Below are 13,501 nucleotides of genomic sequence, written 5' to 3'. Positions count from 1 at the left end.
CCTGATGGACCATTATTTAGAGTCTTTTTTATTTTTATATTAGATAAGCATGTAGGTAATTAAATACTATGAGTTAAAAACTTTTACGTTATGAGAAATTGTAAAAAAAAATATGACTGATGCGATCATATCAATTATGGTCGTAATGCTGATTGTGATGAATCAAAACACGTAGTCGCATCAACCATTACTATGATTGTGGAATTAGTGATACAAAAATATAACTCTTATTTGATTTATTATTACTTACCTTAGAATGACAGCCATCACAAAAGTAACAGAGTGAGCGGAGTTCATAACAGCAGATAGGAAAGATGCCGACGTGAATTTCATGCCCAAGAGGGCGAAGCACTGGTCCAGCATTATTCTGCAAGTAGTAACACCATATAAATAATTTATTTAACTATGTGCACTAAATACATAATAATTAATTAAAAATATCAGGAAGTATAATATAATTTCATATATATGTAAGTGTAGGATAATGATTACTCGAAGAAAGCCAGTGCCATAATCTCTGAAAATACCCAGAAAGTCATCTTGGGCCTAACTTTCCTGCAAATTAAAACAATATTTATTTTATTTTAATAGAGCTGAGTACTTTGATGTATATGCATGCATGCAAGGATCATGTTTATTACGAATGAATGATAGGTGAAGGGAAGAGACCTTTCAAGAACAAATGCGAAGGGAGCAAGAGATACAGAGGCGATGGCATTACGATAGACGATGAACACGTAATGGCTCATACCCTTCTTTATAGAATCCATCCCAAATATGAACATGCCAGCAGACCCAAATTGAACTGCCACTAACAGCAGATACGGCCTTGCATTTGTGAACATGCCAGCAGACCCAAAGTTTTTAAGTCATTCTATCTTTAAATTTTCCTAATAATAATAACAACAATTGCTCCCTCTGCCTCATTTGGAGAAGAGGTAAACCTGTAATCATATGTAAGCTCTTCCCACTGTTTAATGTCCCTCTTCGCAAATATTATAATATGTTCATCGACATTAACACTTATAACTCTGGAATAGCAATTTGGCTGCACTCAAACAAAAATTATAAGCAATTATTTTTTTCTTTAGCAACCAAAATAAGGCTGAATGAATTATTCCGTAAATAAACAAGTTGAATTGCAATATTTACAAACTAATGTCAAAAGCATAGGAGTCAATTCCATATAGTGGCACAGAGCAGCCATATAGAAGGTAGCAAGATGACATGTATTTTGAAGTCAAGGTACGCATTACATAAATTCTGACGAGAGAGAAGCTCTGATCCAGAATTGAATCCCACATAGCTTGTGTCAAATTCTTTCTTAAACATGAGTCGCCTAATATTTGAATAGAGATTTAGCTCACATATAGCATCTAATAAACAACTAAGTACCAGTATATTGTTAATCCCACATAGCTTTTTCCCTTTTTTCTTTTTATCTAATGTTTTCCTCTGAAAGCCAGTGAAAATAATAATAATAATTTACCTGGATCTATTCCATCAGTGTTTGGTGAGTCAACTGGAGCAAGAATGGTCAGCCCTTGAATTATAATGCCACTGCAGAGATAGGAGATAATAAGAATAAAAGAAAATACTGTAAATTAAGATTAATCCACCAACTATCTAATCAACCTTGTTTAGTTATGACAAAAAACACATACTTCCTAACCCTAACTCTTTCAATCAGCATTTCTCTCTCTAAAATTTGTCTCCAAATCACAAACACACCCATTCCACACACACAATACAAATATTAATTGACCTTTCAATAAATGAGTGGTCCCTACAAATCCTTTTGAATCTAACTGACTCATTTTAAAACTCATAGCTAATTGTATCTAGTTGTGTAGCAATCACTACTCAAAACAAAACAAAAAAGAAAAAAATAAAAGAGAATGAACTAGAAAGTAGGGGTTCAGTTAAACCATTCACAATCAACATTCTTATTTCAATTCAAATTTCAAAATAAAACTCAGCAAGTAACAGCAACATGCCATTTAACCTGCGCATCAATCTCAAACCCTATGTTAATTGCTGCGTGTCCAGAACGAAGAAGAAGAAGATGATGATATATCATATGGCTACACACTCTCTTTACCCAAACACGAACAGATAAACACGCAAACCAAGGGCATGGAAATCGAACTATTACATTATATATGCAACAAGTCAGGCAAAGTATAAATAAAAACAAATAATAATATAATAATATACAAAAGCTGAAGCATATAGAAAACTGAATCAAGTTCAGATAAGTTTGCAATGTAACTGAAATTTCTCCTGATGCGTTAATCAATCAATCAAATTATTCTTCGCAGTGTAAAACACGTAAGAAGAAGAAAAAAAGAGGGGAAAATGAAAAATAAAAGGGAAAATTGCGAAGGAATTGCAAAAAAAAAAGAAAAAAAAAAGGAAAAGCGTGATTGAGGAATTGCCTGAGAGAAGAAGGGAAACAAAAGGGGAAAGGAAGAAAAGAGAGAAGGGATCTACCTTGTAATGTTGGGGCAGACGGATGTGTTTTGAACGTTTGCGTCTGCGGGTTATTTTGGTGAAACTAAACTAGTACCTTCTCTGCATCAATTCAAAGGCCCGGTCCATAATCCAAAGGCTTGTGGCCATTTTGGAGTTTGATTTCAAGATAAAATGAATATCATTGCTAAAACTAACAAGAAATTGCCATAAAAAATAATGTTAATCTAAATTAAAATTTAATATTACTAATTAATATATTTTATCTTTAAAATTTTGAACAATTATTAACTAAAAATTAATTTAAATTGAATGGTTATTTTTTGAGATTGAGTATTTACTAAAAAAACAAGAGATTAATATTCAAATTTAAACAGTCTTAACGAGTTTTACCTACACCAACAATCGTAGGTACAAGACTTTTGAGGTTATACCTACATTAACCAATTATAGGCACATGTGTTATGAACTTTTATCTACATCACGTAGTTGTAGGTATAAGTTTTTTAGAATTTTGCCTACACTGTGGCTTTTGTAGGTGAAAATCCTTTTGAGTTTTACCTACACTAATCAACCATAGACACAAGTTTTTTGGAGTTTTACCTACACAATGTAATTGTAGGTAGAAGTCTTTTTTCAGTTTTAATGAATTTACTTACACCAAATAATGATTGGTACAAATGGTTGAGTTTTACCTACATTAGTCATTTGTAGGTAGAAGTATTTTTAAGATTTACCTACACTAATTAATGTCTGTAGGAAAAAAGCGTCTGTAGGTATATGTCATTTTTCTTGTAGTGAGACTTTGTGGACTCACATGAATAAGACACATGTAGTCCATTATAAGAATTGGATCATAATAGAACTAGGCATTTTAATTTGGACTTTAAGCATTTATTTTCTCGCAATTCAATTTTAGTGATGATAAAAGATTAAACATAAAAAAAAATTAAGTGTTTAAATGAAGTCTATCCTTTGCATACATATCCATATTCATTGTGAATAATTGGTCCTTTTTTTGTTGCTAGTTTTCCGTCGTGTAAGAAGTTAATTAGGTGATTTAGTAATTTGCAGGTCGCAAATAGGATTGCAAGTTGTTAAGTCAAAAGAGATTAATGTCTTAAAGACAAATCAAGACTCCTAATTATTTTGATTAGATACAAATAAACACAACTAATAAAAGTTGTGTCGATGTGTTATCACATCATGATTTATATTTTTGCATTCACTACCACAAAAATGATCTTCTACGGCACATGTTTTATGACAATTGTACAAAAACCGATGTCGTAAGTAAAGCGGTGACATTTTTTTAAATAACTAAAACTTTTTAAAGACGGTGTTGCCAAAACCATATTTGAAAACGCATTATGACATCAGTTCTTGTTGAACCAACATAGAATGCGAGAATACAATGTATTCAGGGAATGCGCGAAGTGGCTCTCGCTCAACTTATTTTCATCTTCTTTTTAATCTCTCTCTCCCTTAGTTTTAGAAAACCCTAAATTCTCCTCCTCGCTCTCTCTCTCTCTCTTTGTTTGCGCCTCCATCGTCGTGGAGATCCCCATAGAACTGGTGAAGATATATAGGCACATGTGTTCATTGCTCACGAGATTGAGTTGGATTCTTCATCGCCAGAAGCTATCCTCTTTCTCGTTCCTTCGCGACTGCTCTTTGGTGTTGTCGCCGTTCTTTGTCCTAGTCTCTTTCTCTCTTGTCGCTTCTTTGCAAGTTAGCTGGGACATCCACCAAGGAAAACAATGTACTGGTAGTTTTTTTTTTTTACCATTTCCCCCCGTTTTTTCAATGTCTCCTTGCTTCACTGTCGCTTCTTCTGCCATTTTTTCCCTTTGAAGAAACTTTTCATTTAGTTTTATATGATGCACTGATACAATACCTAAGTTGCCTTTCATCTTATGTCATTCTCTTTTGGGCAATTCATAAACTTTGTTCAATGACCCTCCCTGTTCCAAGCCCTTCTTTTTGTGTCTTTGTTGCACAATAAGAAAGGGATCATCACATTGCATGTCAAAAGTTTTGAACTTGATTGAGTAATTTATTTATGGTGCTGCTGATAGATGGACTCAAGAGTTATTCTTCTTCTACCTTTATAAATTGATTATTTAGTTTTGTGTATTTGAATGACAGTGAAGAACAATGAGGAAGCTTAAGTTTCGATGAAAGAAGCTTTTGAAGAAGGTTAATTTTTTGGAATGGAAGAGGGAAGGGGGTCATAGAGAGAACCTCATTATGCAACGCTACCATGTTACTGGACGGGACGATTACAAAAAGTATTATTTATATTTTCTCATGCTATGCAATTTCTTGTGTTTTAGATTAGCTTTTAGCTGACACATTTTATTTTTTTGACTATGGGATGGTGGAAATGTGAATAGATATTCAGGTTTATGCCATATGGTTCAGCAATTAGTAAACATATTGACACAGATGGACCCAGAGGATCCCTTTTGGGTTGATATGACTGATGAGCTTTTGGAGAAACTGTAAGTTCATTTTTATTCACTCCCTTATCATGTGAACTTTTAAACATTTTATTGAGCCCATTTAGACATATAGTTCTATTGGAGTGCAAAGTTTAAATATATGCCTCGAGAAATTATGTTAATTCTTAATTAGTAATGAATATCCTCTTTTGTAATTATACTAGCTCTTATACTTTCATATTTACATTTTCTATTATGCCTTTGAAACAATTTATACTTCAATGTTGTTCTGAGACTCCTCAAATCTATTTGTGTTTCAGCCATTCATTTGAACTGGATTGGTGTAGTTGATATGGAATTGTTTACTTGAATTCAATTATAAACAAAGAAGCAATTTTATATATAAGTTGTTTGATGGATTTTATTAACCATTTATGTTATAAGTAGAAAATACACATGATCAAACAAAATATGATAGAACATTGATAAATTAGTAAAATAGAATACTGAACATAGTATATCAGTTTCCATCAAAATATAATAAAAATTGGTGCACTAATTGTAATGACACTCGGGTGCTTTTGGTTTTCGCTTGATGACCATAGGTTTGCTATGTAAATTTTAAGTTGGTATAAAATACTTGAATGGATGTAACTGCATTTTGAGAAGTATAAGTTAGCCTTACAGCCTCCTCAAATAGAAAGATTGTATTGATTTAGGGACCACTTTTTATTTCTTCTTGGTATTAGCCTGAAATAGAGAGGAGACAAATAAATGATATGAATTGCTAGTATTATTTTCTAACAAATCTTTTTCTTGTTTTTGGGTGAAAAATATAGAGGCACATGTGTTCGTTACATTTGAATATGAAATTAATATTTTACATGTATGTATATAAATGAATATTAAATCTCACCTTGGTTATTGTAGGCAAGCACTCATTCCATTGAAAAAGCCTTTAAAATTTTAGTATTTGATCGTTTGCAGAGGGTCCAAATTGGGGAACAAATATCACTAGTTAGGTTTGTCTTTACCAGCATCAGTTAAAAAAGATTTACTTTTTAGTGTCATTGATCATGCTAAAAGTCTTTACTTTTGAATACTTATATTGCTTATTATGGAAGAAAGGATGAATATTCCATGGCTGCGGGCTACATGGACGCTATAGTGCATTATTATTTGTTTGAGTACCATAAGATGACTTAATAATTATTTTTTTTATACGGTAGTACCCTAGACCCTTCTTTATTTTTTCTCAAGAAAATTAATTACTATAAACTACACGTAAGCTCCAAGAAATGTGTGTTTAATTTGGTTTCAGGTCCATGAGTCAAAAATTGATGATTTAAACAAGGATGCAATTCCTGGAGCAAAGGATGCAGTGAGAATTGATTTGGTGGGAGGCTATGCTATTAAAAAGGTGACATCAGAAAGAAGTGCAATATGGATTAATTCTTTCATCATATTCTTCTTGCAGTGAGAGTGCAAATGAATATATAGATGATGAAGATGTCAGGTTTACAAGATTCATATTTAGATTGTATATTTTTTAATTCTTATTCCTAATAAAATTCCTTTCAATCAAACTTATGTGTTTGTATATATCACTGTTTACTTCCTCTTTTAATATTTAGTTGCATGATTGTCTAACCTTGAATTTTCTATTTCTTTTAAGCTTGTCCAAAACTAAGATAGATTAAAAGAGAGGGAAGAAAATGTCAAGGTATACCCAAATAAATATCTTGTCACTACTAAAAAAAAGTTTTTTTACGACGGTTAATAAGTACATTTAATAATGGTTATCAATTGTCGTTGTTTAAAATATCGCTAAAATAAAATTGGTTTTTAGGACGGTTATTATAATAATCGTCTTTGAATATACGAACCTTTTAAAGACAGTTATTAACTAATAACCGTTTTTGTATGCTGTGTCAGCATTTACATTCAAAGACGGTTATTTCGTAATAACCGTCTTTGAATGTAAAAACCAAAAACCTTTCAAAGAAGGTTATTATGAAATAATCGTCTTTTATTGTCAAACGAAGAAACCTTTCAAAGACGGTTATTTCGAAATAATCGTCTTTAAATGTGAAAACCAAAAACTTTTCAAAGACGGTTATTATGAAATAACTGTCTTTGAATGTCAAACGAAGAAACCTTTCAAAGACTGTTATTTCGTAGTAACCATCTTTGAATGTCAAAGTAAAAACTTTTCAAAGATGATTATTTCGTAATAACCGTCTTAGAAAGAACATCGAAAGTGACAAATTATGAGACATTAAAATTGATATCCAGGTACTAAAATTGATATCCAACTTAGTACGTACTAAAACTATCAGACATTAAAATACAATTATGGGTTTGATGACAAGTCATCATTTAAAAACTCCATGCATGAAACAATACAAGAAAGAACATACATATTTAAGATGTTACTTCCGTAAATGCCAGCAGCCTACAAGTTTTTTTTTGTTTCCCCTACGGATTTCTCATGCTAATTGGTATTTCAGTCACTATGACAAGAAGTTTCCTTAATATTAATAATCAATAAAGAGTATACACTATTCATTTCAATAAAAGAACAACATAACATTGATTGCTAAAAAAATATAGAAAGAACATACATATCAATACCAATTAAAACAAGAGTTTAATAAATATGAACAGTCAGTGTAAAAAATTTACACTGTTAATCAGAAATCATCCTTTTGTATGACTTTTAAGGTAGTTATTTTGAAAATCAAACAAACTTATGTTGAACATGGCTGACGGTTTGAAATTAAGTAACACTGTGTCAATATAACAATTCTTACAATTCTTTACACTATCAGTGTTTATTATATTCTTAAAACAAAATCCTACTTGAACACACACACATATACACACCAAGATCTGAAATTAAATTAAAAAAAAAGGTTATGGATATATATAGCATAGAACAATAAAGCAAAGTAAGAGAGAACAAAGTCAGCATGGATCGTGAAAGCTTACCAAGTAAAAGACAATCATATTTTGGCTTTGGAACTTCCTGGAACTTATGCCTGTCTTCCATTTTGACCTGAATTTCTTAGACCTAATTAAAATTACAAGATGTCAAAACCACACTAAGACAGAGAAAAATAAAACAAAATCAATAAATGTAATCGTGTTGGGCAAAATTCTGAACAAAATCAATAATACCAAAATCATTATTAATGACTTTTAAAGTAAAAATCAATAAATTTATCTCATATTATACTATATAATTGAATAAGACAAATGTTATCAACAAATTTGTTAATATATTATTATTAGACTCAATCATTATTTTATTAATTAAAATTTATTAAAAATTATAAAATTCTATTTATCTCACGTTTCATTTAATTAGACTCAATCATTATTTTACAATAAATTCTAAGGTACAAGAAAACAGGTGGATTAAGAGGAGTGTAGTAGAAAAGAAAACTTAATAGACCATTTCAAATTACTAGTGTGAATAATTATGACCAAAGTGATGTGTAATGAAAAAAAATAATAACACTCAATTTCATATATTATGTATTGATTAGTTAAGATTATAATAGTCTTAATCACATAATTTTTCGTTAGAGAATATATTACTAGCGTTCCTTATTCAATAATATAATTAATTTATTTTATATTTTTACACAAACTAAAAATATGTTTAACCATGAGAAAGTTAACGGTAACGTACCAGTTCCTCCCTATGACCTCCTTTGATGTATAGCGCGTCATCTTGAAAAACCCGACACTGGCATACATGATCGGGTAATCGGGTTTGGTAGCGTCCGAAACCACATCTGTTGAAACACCGACACAACGTCCCTCACTCTTCAGCTTTGTTGGGTTCAATGGGCGCCCGCTGACTCGAGAAGCTTCTCCAATAAATGTTATATGAACAAATAAAATATTTTTTTAGCACGGATGAAATATTACCTTATAAGTAGAAGAGAAACAATATATAAATTCTTACATTGTCTAGAAAAGGGTAAAATTCAACAAAAACTTTAAGAATAAAAGAAAAAAAATAAACTTTGAAGCTGGTGTTTTAAAAACTTGCTTGAAGTATAGTCTTAAAAAAATACTATAATTTATTAAAAAAATTGATTACCAAACAATTTAAATTAGATTAAACAAGTTATTTAATTAGTAAATAATACTAAAAATCATACTAGCTGTTGATAATTTCAGTGGGAGAGAGAGAAAGTGAGAGAGACCTTTAGAAGGGGCTCTGGAATGTAAGTTAATTCATTGGTCACCAAGATCCAAATTTCATGGAGCAAGTAAGTTAATTCATTGGTCACCGAGATCCAAATTTCATAGAGCAAAATAAATTATCACAAAGCAATTGCATACAAAAGGCCTAATATAAAAGCAATTAATTTCTAAATTTTATTTATTTTTAAAATAAAGCAACATCGAAAACATAGGTGGAGGGTGAGACTTGGATGGATTATAGCTATAAGTAACATCATGTGATTATGGAAAGTAAAAAAAATGCATGTCCAATAATTTTGACCAGGTCACATCATTCATAGACATTAATCATAACTAATTACTATTTCATAGGCGGCATACATTAATTTCTAATTTCAAATGACTGCTAAGTCCTCTCGCAACTAAAGTTGATGGTTACCTCCAAATAGTGAGACAAGACAATCAAAGTCTTGAACTGCTCCTCCATTTGCTAGGATTCATTTAAAAAAAAAACATAAACTGAAAGGACCTCACAACTTAGATTGATAAAAGCTAAAGAGTTAGTAATCTGAATCAATAATAAAAGGAATAATAGATGAATTGATTGGCTAATTTCGTGGACTGCATGTGAAGGAATTGACAAAATCAATATTCTAATGCTTCTTCTCTTGAATTTTTTATTTTTTTTTATTGATATCCCTTCCCTTATTTACTGATTCAATCAATATCTTACTTGTAGAACTTGGTATACTTGGAGCATCTTTATTAGTTAAAAATGTAAACACGGTGTCATCATTGGCAATGGCTTCATACTGTGCATCAAAGTTATCAATAAGTTTGGCCAATAGGAGGAGGGAATTTCCATTCCGAAAGTCTTCCAGCGCATTAGGAAGTTTGGACAAGTCGTAGTAGTAAAGTTTGTTAACTGGATCGCACCCTTCTGCAATATGGAGACGGATGTACTGCATAATCAACAAAAACTGAGAGTCAGATTCATGTGAAATTTTAAATCATGCATAAAATTCATTGTAGTTTTGTTACTGCACTTGATGAAAAAAATCAAATTATACTCACTACATGCTCGGTTTGCAAAGTTATGAATTAATCATATTTCCTACAATCTTCTCTTAGTTCTATAATGCTATGTATGAACATAGATTCAGGATTTTAAGAAATTTTTTAAGTCAAGATGCTTCAAGATAATATTTTTCTGATATTAAATAAGAAATTGTTAAAACCATCAGAGTAAAGCTCCAGGTTTTAAGTCAAGATGCTTGAAGAAAAACAAATTTCTGCTGAGCAAAAACATTTTATCATAGTAATATTCAATATAATACTCAGCCACTTAACCATACCATAATGCTAAATTGGAAAGGCTTAAATATATTTTTGGTCCTTGATAATAAAATGCATTTTGGTTTTAGTCCCTATAAAAAATTTATTTGTTTTTAATTCCTAAAAAATTACAAAAATCATGCACTTTAAGTCCTTGCTAAATGAGGAACCTCCAGAAGTGAGAAAAACCAAATCCTGTATTTCAGGGAAAGACACAAAGTTTGTTGAATACTAGAGGCAACACAAGGCTTCCATTGAATATCAATCGATACTAAGAACAAAGTGCAGGAAAGTTTACAATGGTCGTGGTTTCAATTAAAAAATGAAACATTTTTCTCAGTCAACACTCAACAGTAGTCAAATCTATAAATTAAATATAAAAAGACAGGAAGAAAAAAAAAGAAGAAAAATATAGCATATTTGAAGCAAGCAAAGAGAGTGGAGAATTTTTATGCAACTATAATACTGATATATCTATACCAGAAATTTGAGGAACGTTGAATGATCTAAAAAGAGAATCGGTAGAACACAAGAAAATAAGCAAATATTATGAATGAAAGTAGAAAGGAGAGCCTGAACTCTTACAAGGAACCACCAGAAAACTATTTCTCAGCTAACAATAACCAAAATAACAAACCATCTCCTCTCTACACTCCCCCTCCCCAATAACCATGTTGTATGGCCTAACAAACTTGCCAACTTAGAAATTGTAAATAATGTGGCACCAATAGGAGGGAGTGCTAGAAAAATGCTCTTCACAAAAGCTTTTTTAACAAATCCAAAGTTTTCACAGCTTGTAGCATTTTCCTATTACTATATTTGAAGTATTTTTAATAATTAATTCTACATATTTTCAAGTGGCATAGATGTTTATCTCCATCAAAATATCAACATATCACCATCAGAGCAATGATCAGTGACTAGACATACAGAACAACCCCCATGTGGGTCAGTGTCAAAATAAATAAATAAAGCAATGAATTATACCACTGAACAAAATCAATGCCCCCGTCCATGCATTCCCTAAAGCACTCCATGCCCCAGAAGCAAAAGTCTCCACAGAATTATCAAAAACCTTCAAAATGAAAAGATTTTTTTATTGAAAAAATTACTGAATTCAACAACATTCTTATGAATTTGGTTAACAGATTTAAGAAAAAGAAAATCCATTATTCTTTAGGCTTTAAAACTTACTTCAATATCAGTAGTTACTCTTGTAGTCCCACTACTCCATTTTTGAAGTACCAAATAGAAATCATACCTATAAGAAGCTTCTCAGTCAATTCCACGAATCAAGAAGTAGGGCACAAAGTCCTCACTATTTTCTTCTTCGGAACACACCCATCATCAGCCTCTGCTTCAAGATCCCTTTGATGTCTATGTTCGTCATTCCTTTGCTTTACTTATCTCTACACAACACACCACAAATATGATAATGAGACATCTAAGTAAACAAAAAACTTTCGAAACTGAGATATACCGTACAAGCAAGACAAGACATGGTACAACACCAACCTTTGCCTTCAAAACCTAACCTCATTCTCACTCGCAAACGCAAGGTTTAGGTTACAAAGGATTACAATTACTACTATTTATTTACCTCAACCTTCCTTTCATGCTGTAATGTGAGTGTTGGGCTTCGACCTTAGGTTTTTTCCTCTTTCAAACAACACCAAACACAAGTGTGATTTTTATTTACCACAAAGTTGATGATTCCTGCCAACACGCATCTGTCGTTGAGGCTGATTCCGACTGTGGTGTAGATCTTATGGTTGTTCGGCGTCGGAGCACAAAAAACGTAGGAATGTGAGACAGAGAGAGTGTGTGTGGTTTGTTTCTAGCGATTTTGGAATTATGTGTGAGGCATGAAGAAGTGTATATGAGTGTGAGAAGAAGTCGAGGTGCTAGCAGTGCCAACTCCCTCAATGTCGCGACAAAGAAGTCGCAGCACAAGCTCCATGCCACGACGAAGAAGTCGAGGGGACGAAGGAACGCGAGAATGAGAGAAAGAAAAATTAATGACCATTGCACTCCCAAAGAGAGCGAGAAATCGAAAAATTAAAAATAGTAGTTTAAACATGATTTTTTCGAATAAGCGCTCACAATTCTACGATGGTTATTCGAAAACCGTCTTAGTTGTTAATGAAGTAATGAAGTTAATTACAACATTGCCACTGGATAGTATTCAAAGATAGTCTCTGAATAAACTGCTGTTGTTGGCAAGTCGTAATAAGCTATTATTGTAGTAGTGTGTTTTTAGTCTTTACAACAAAAAGGTTGCTTCTTTAACATTGTTTAAAAGAAGAGGGTAAATAAAATAAAAATTAGTCATGGTGATAGAGGTGTTGTGGCTGTAGTAGAGGAAATCAAATTACCCGAGTTCTTAAATATAAAACAATACACCAATAAATAAAAAAATTGAAACTAACCACTAATAGAGAGAATGTCATGTTTTTTAATGACTAGAATTTCATTTGGTTAAAATATAATTTGGCCCCTCATCTGAATTTTTTGCTTCAATTTTATCTCTTTATTTTAATTTTTTTTTACTTTGGTCCCTTAAGTGTTTTTTGTTAGACCAAAATGGTTATTTTATAGAAGGACTAACTTGGTGTAGCATACCTACCTTAAGAGACCAAAATTATATTATAATGTAAAATTAGTTATACTTGTAAACTGTAGAAAACAATAGTCTTGTAATTACAAAGCCTATAAATAGATATTTTGCAAATACATTCAAGAAAAAGAATAATAATGGAAAGATGCTCTTCTTCAAGTCCTTTGATTTTTTTAAAAGAAAGGAATAGAATAAGAACACATTCTGTTTTGTCTTGTCTGGTAAGTTTTGGTGCTTATTAGTTTAACAATGCATAACAGTAGGCTTTCCTTTTTACAGACCTTGTGCCTTGAGTCCAACCATACTAACATTTCCTTATCAGGTATTTGTCCATGGGCATATACCATAATACTACAATTGGGGAGTGGATACATGGATGAGTTGTGGGCTGCCACGTGGTCTCTAAGGTAAATTTTTCTTCAATTTTTTTCCA

General features: G+C 31.7%; 1 long non-coding RNA gene across 3 annotated transcripts; it reads right to left on the bottom strand.

Annotated features, from left to right (window-relative positions):
• Positions 1-690: 690 nt before the first annotated feature.
• Positions 691-12,476, bottom strand: LOC114392944. Of its 3 annotated transcripts, none has more exons than XR_003662432.1 (8): positions 12,052-12,476; positions 11,646-11,860; positions 11,439-11,526; positions 8,614-10,078; positions 7,908-7,989; positions 2,494-2,574; positions 1,490-1,560; positions 691-1,048 (listed from the first exon to the last, which is right to left on the bottom strand). It is a non-coding gene; the product is annotated as an uncharacterized LOC114392944 (long non-coding RNA). The 3 variants fall into 3 exon arrangements; XR_003662431.1 differs by having other exon boundaries at positions 691-1,339; positions 11,713-11,860; XR_003662430.1 differs by having other exon boundaries at positions 11,713-11,860.
• Between the last annotated feature and the right edge of the window lie 1,025 nt (positions 12,477-13,501).

The sequence above is a fragment of the Glycine soja genome, chromosome 17 (assembly GCF_004193775.1).
Source record: "Glycine soja cultivar W05 chromosome 17, ASM419377v2, whole genome shotgun sequence".
Lineage (NCBI taxonomy): Eukaryota > Viridiplantae > Streptophyta > Magnoliopsida > Fabales > Fabaceae > Glycine > Glycine soja.
Note: the sequence above shows the minus strand (reverse complement) of the source record. Positions and strands in the feature narration are given on the sequence as shown.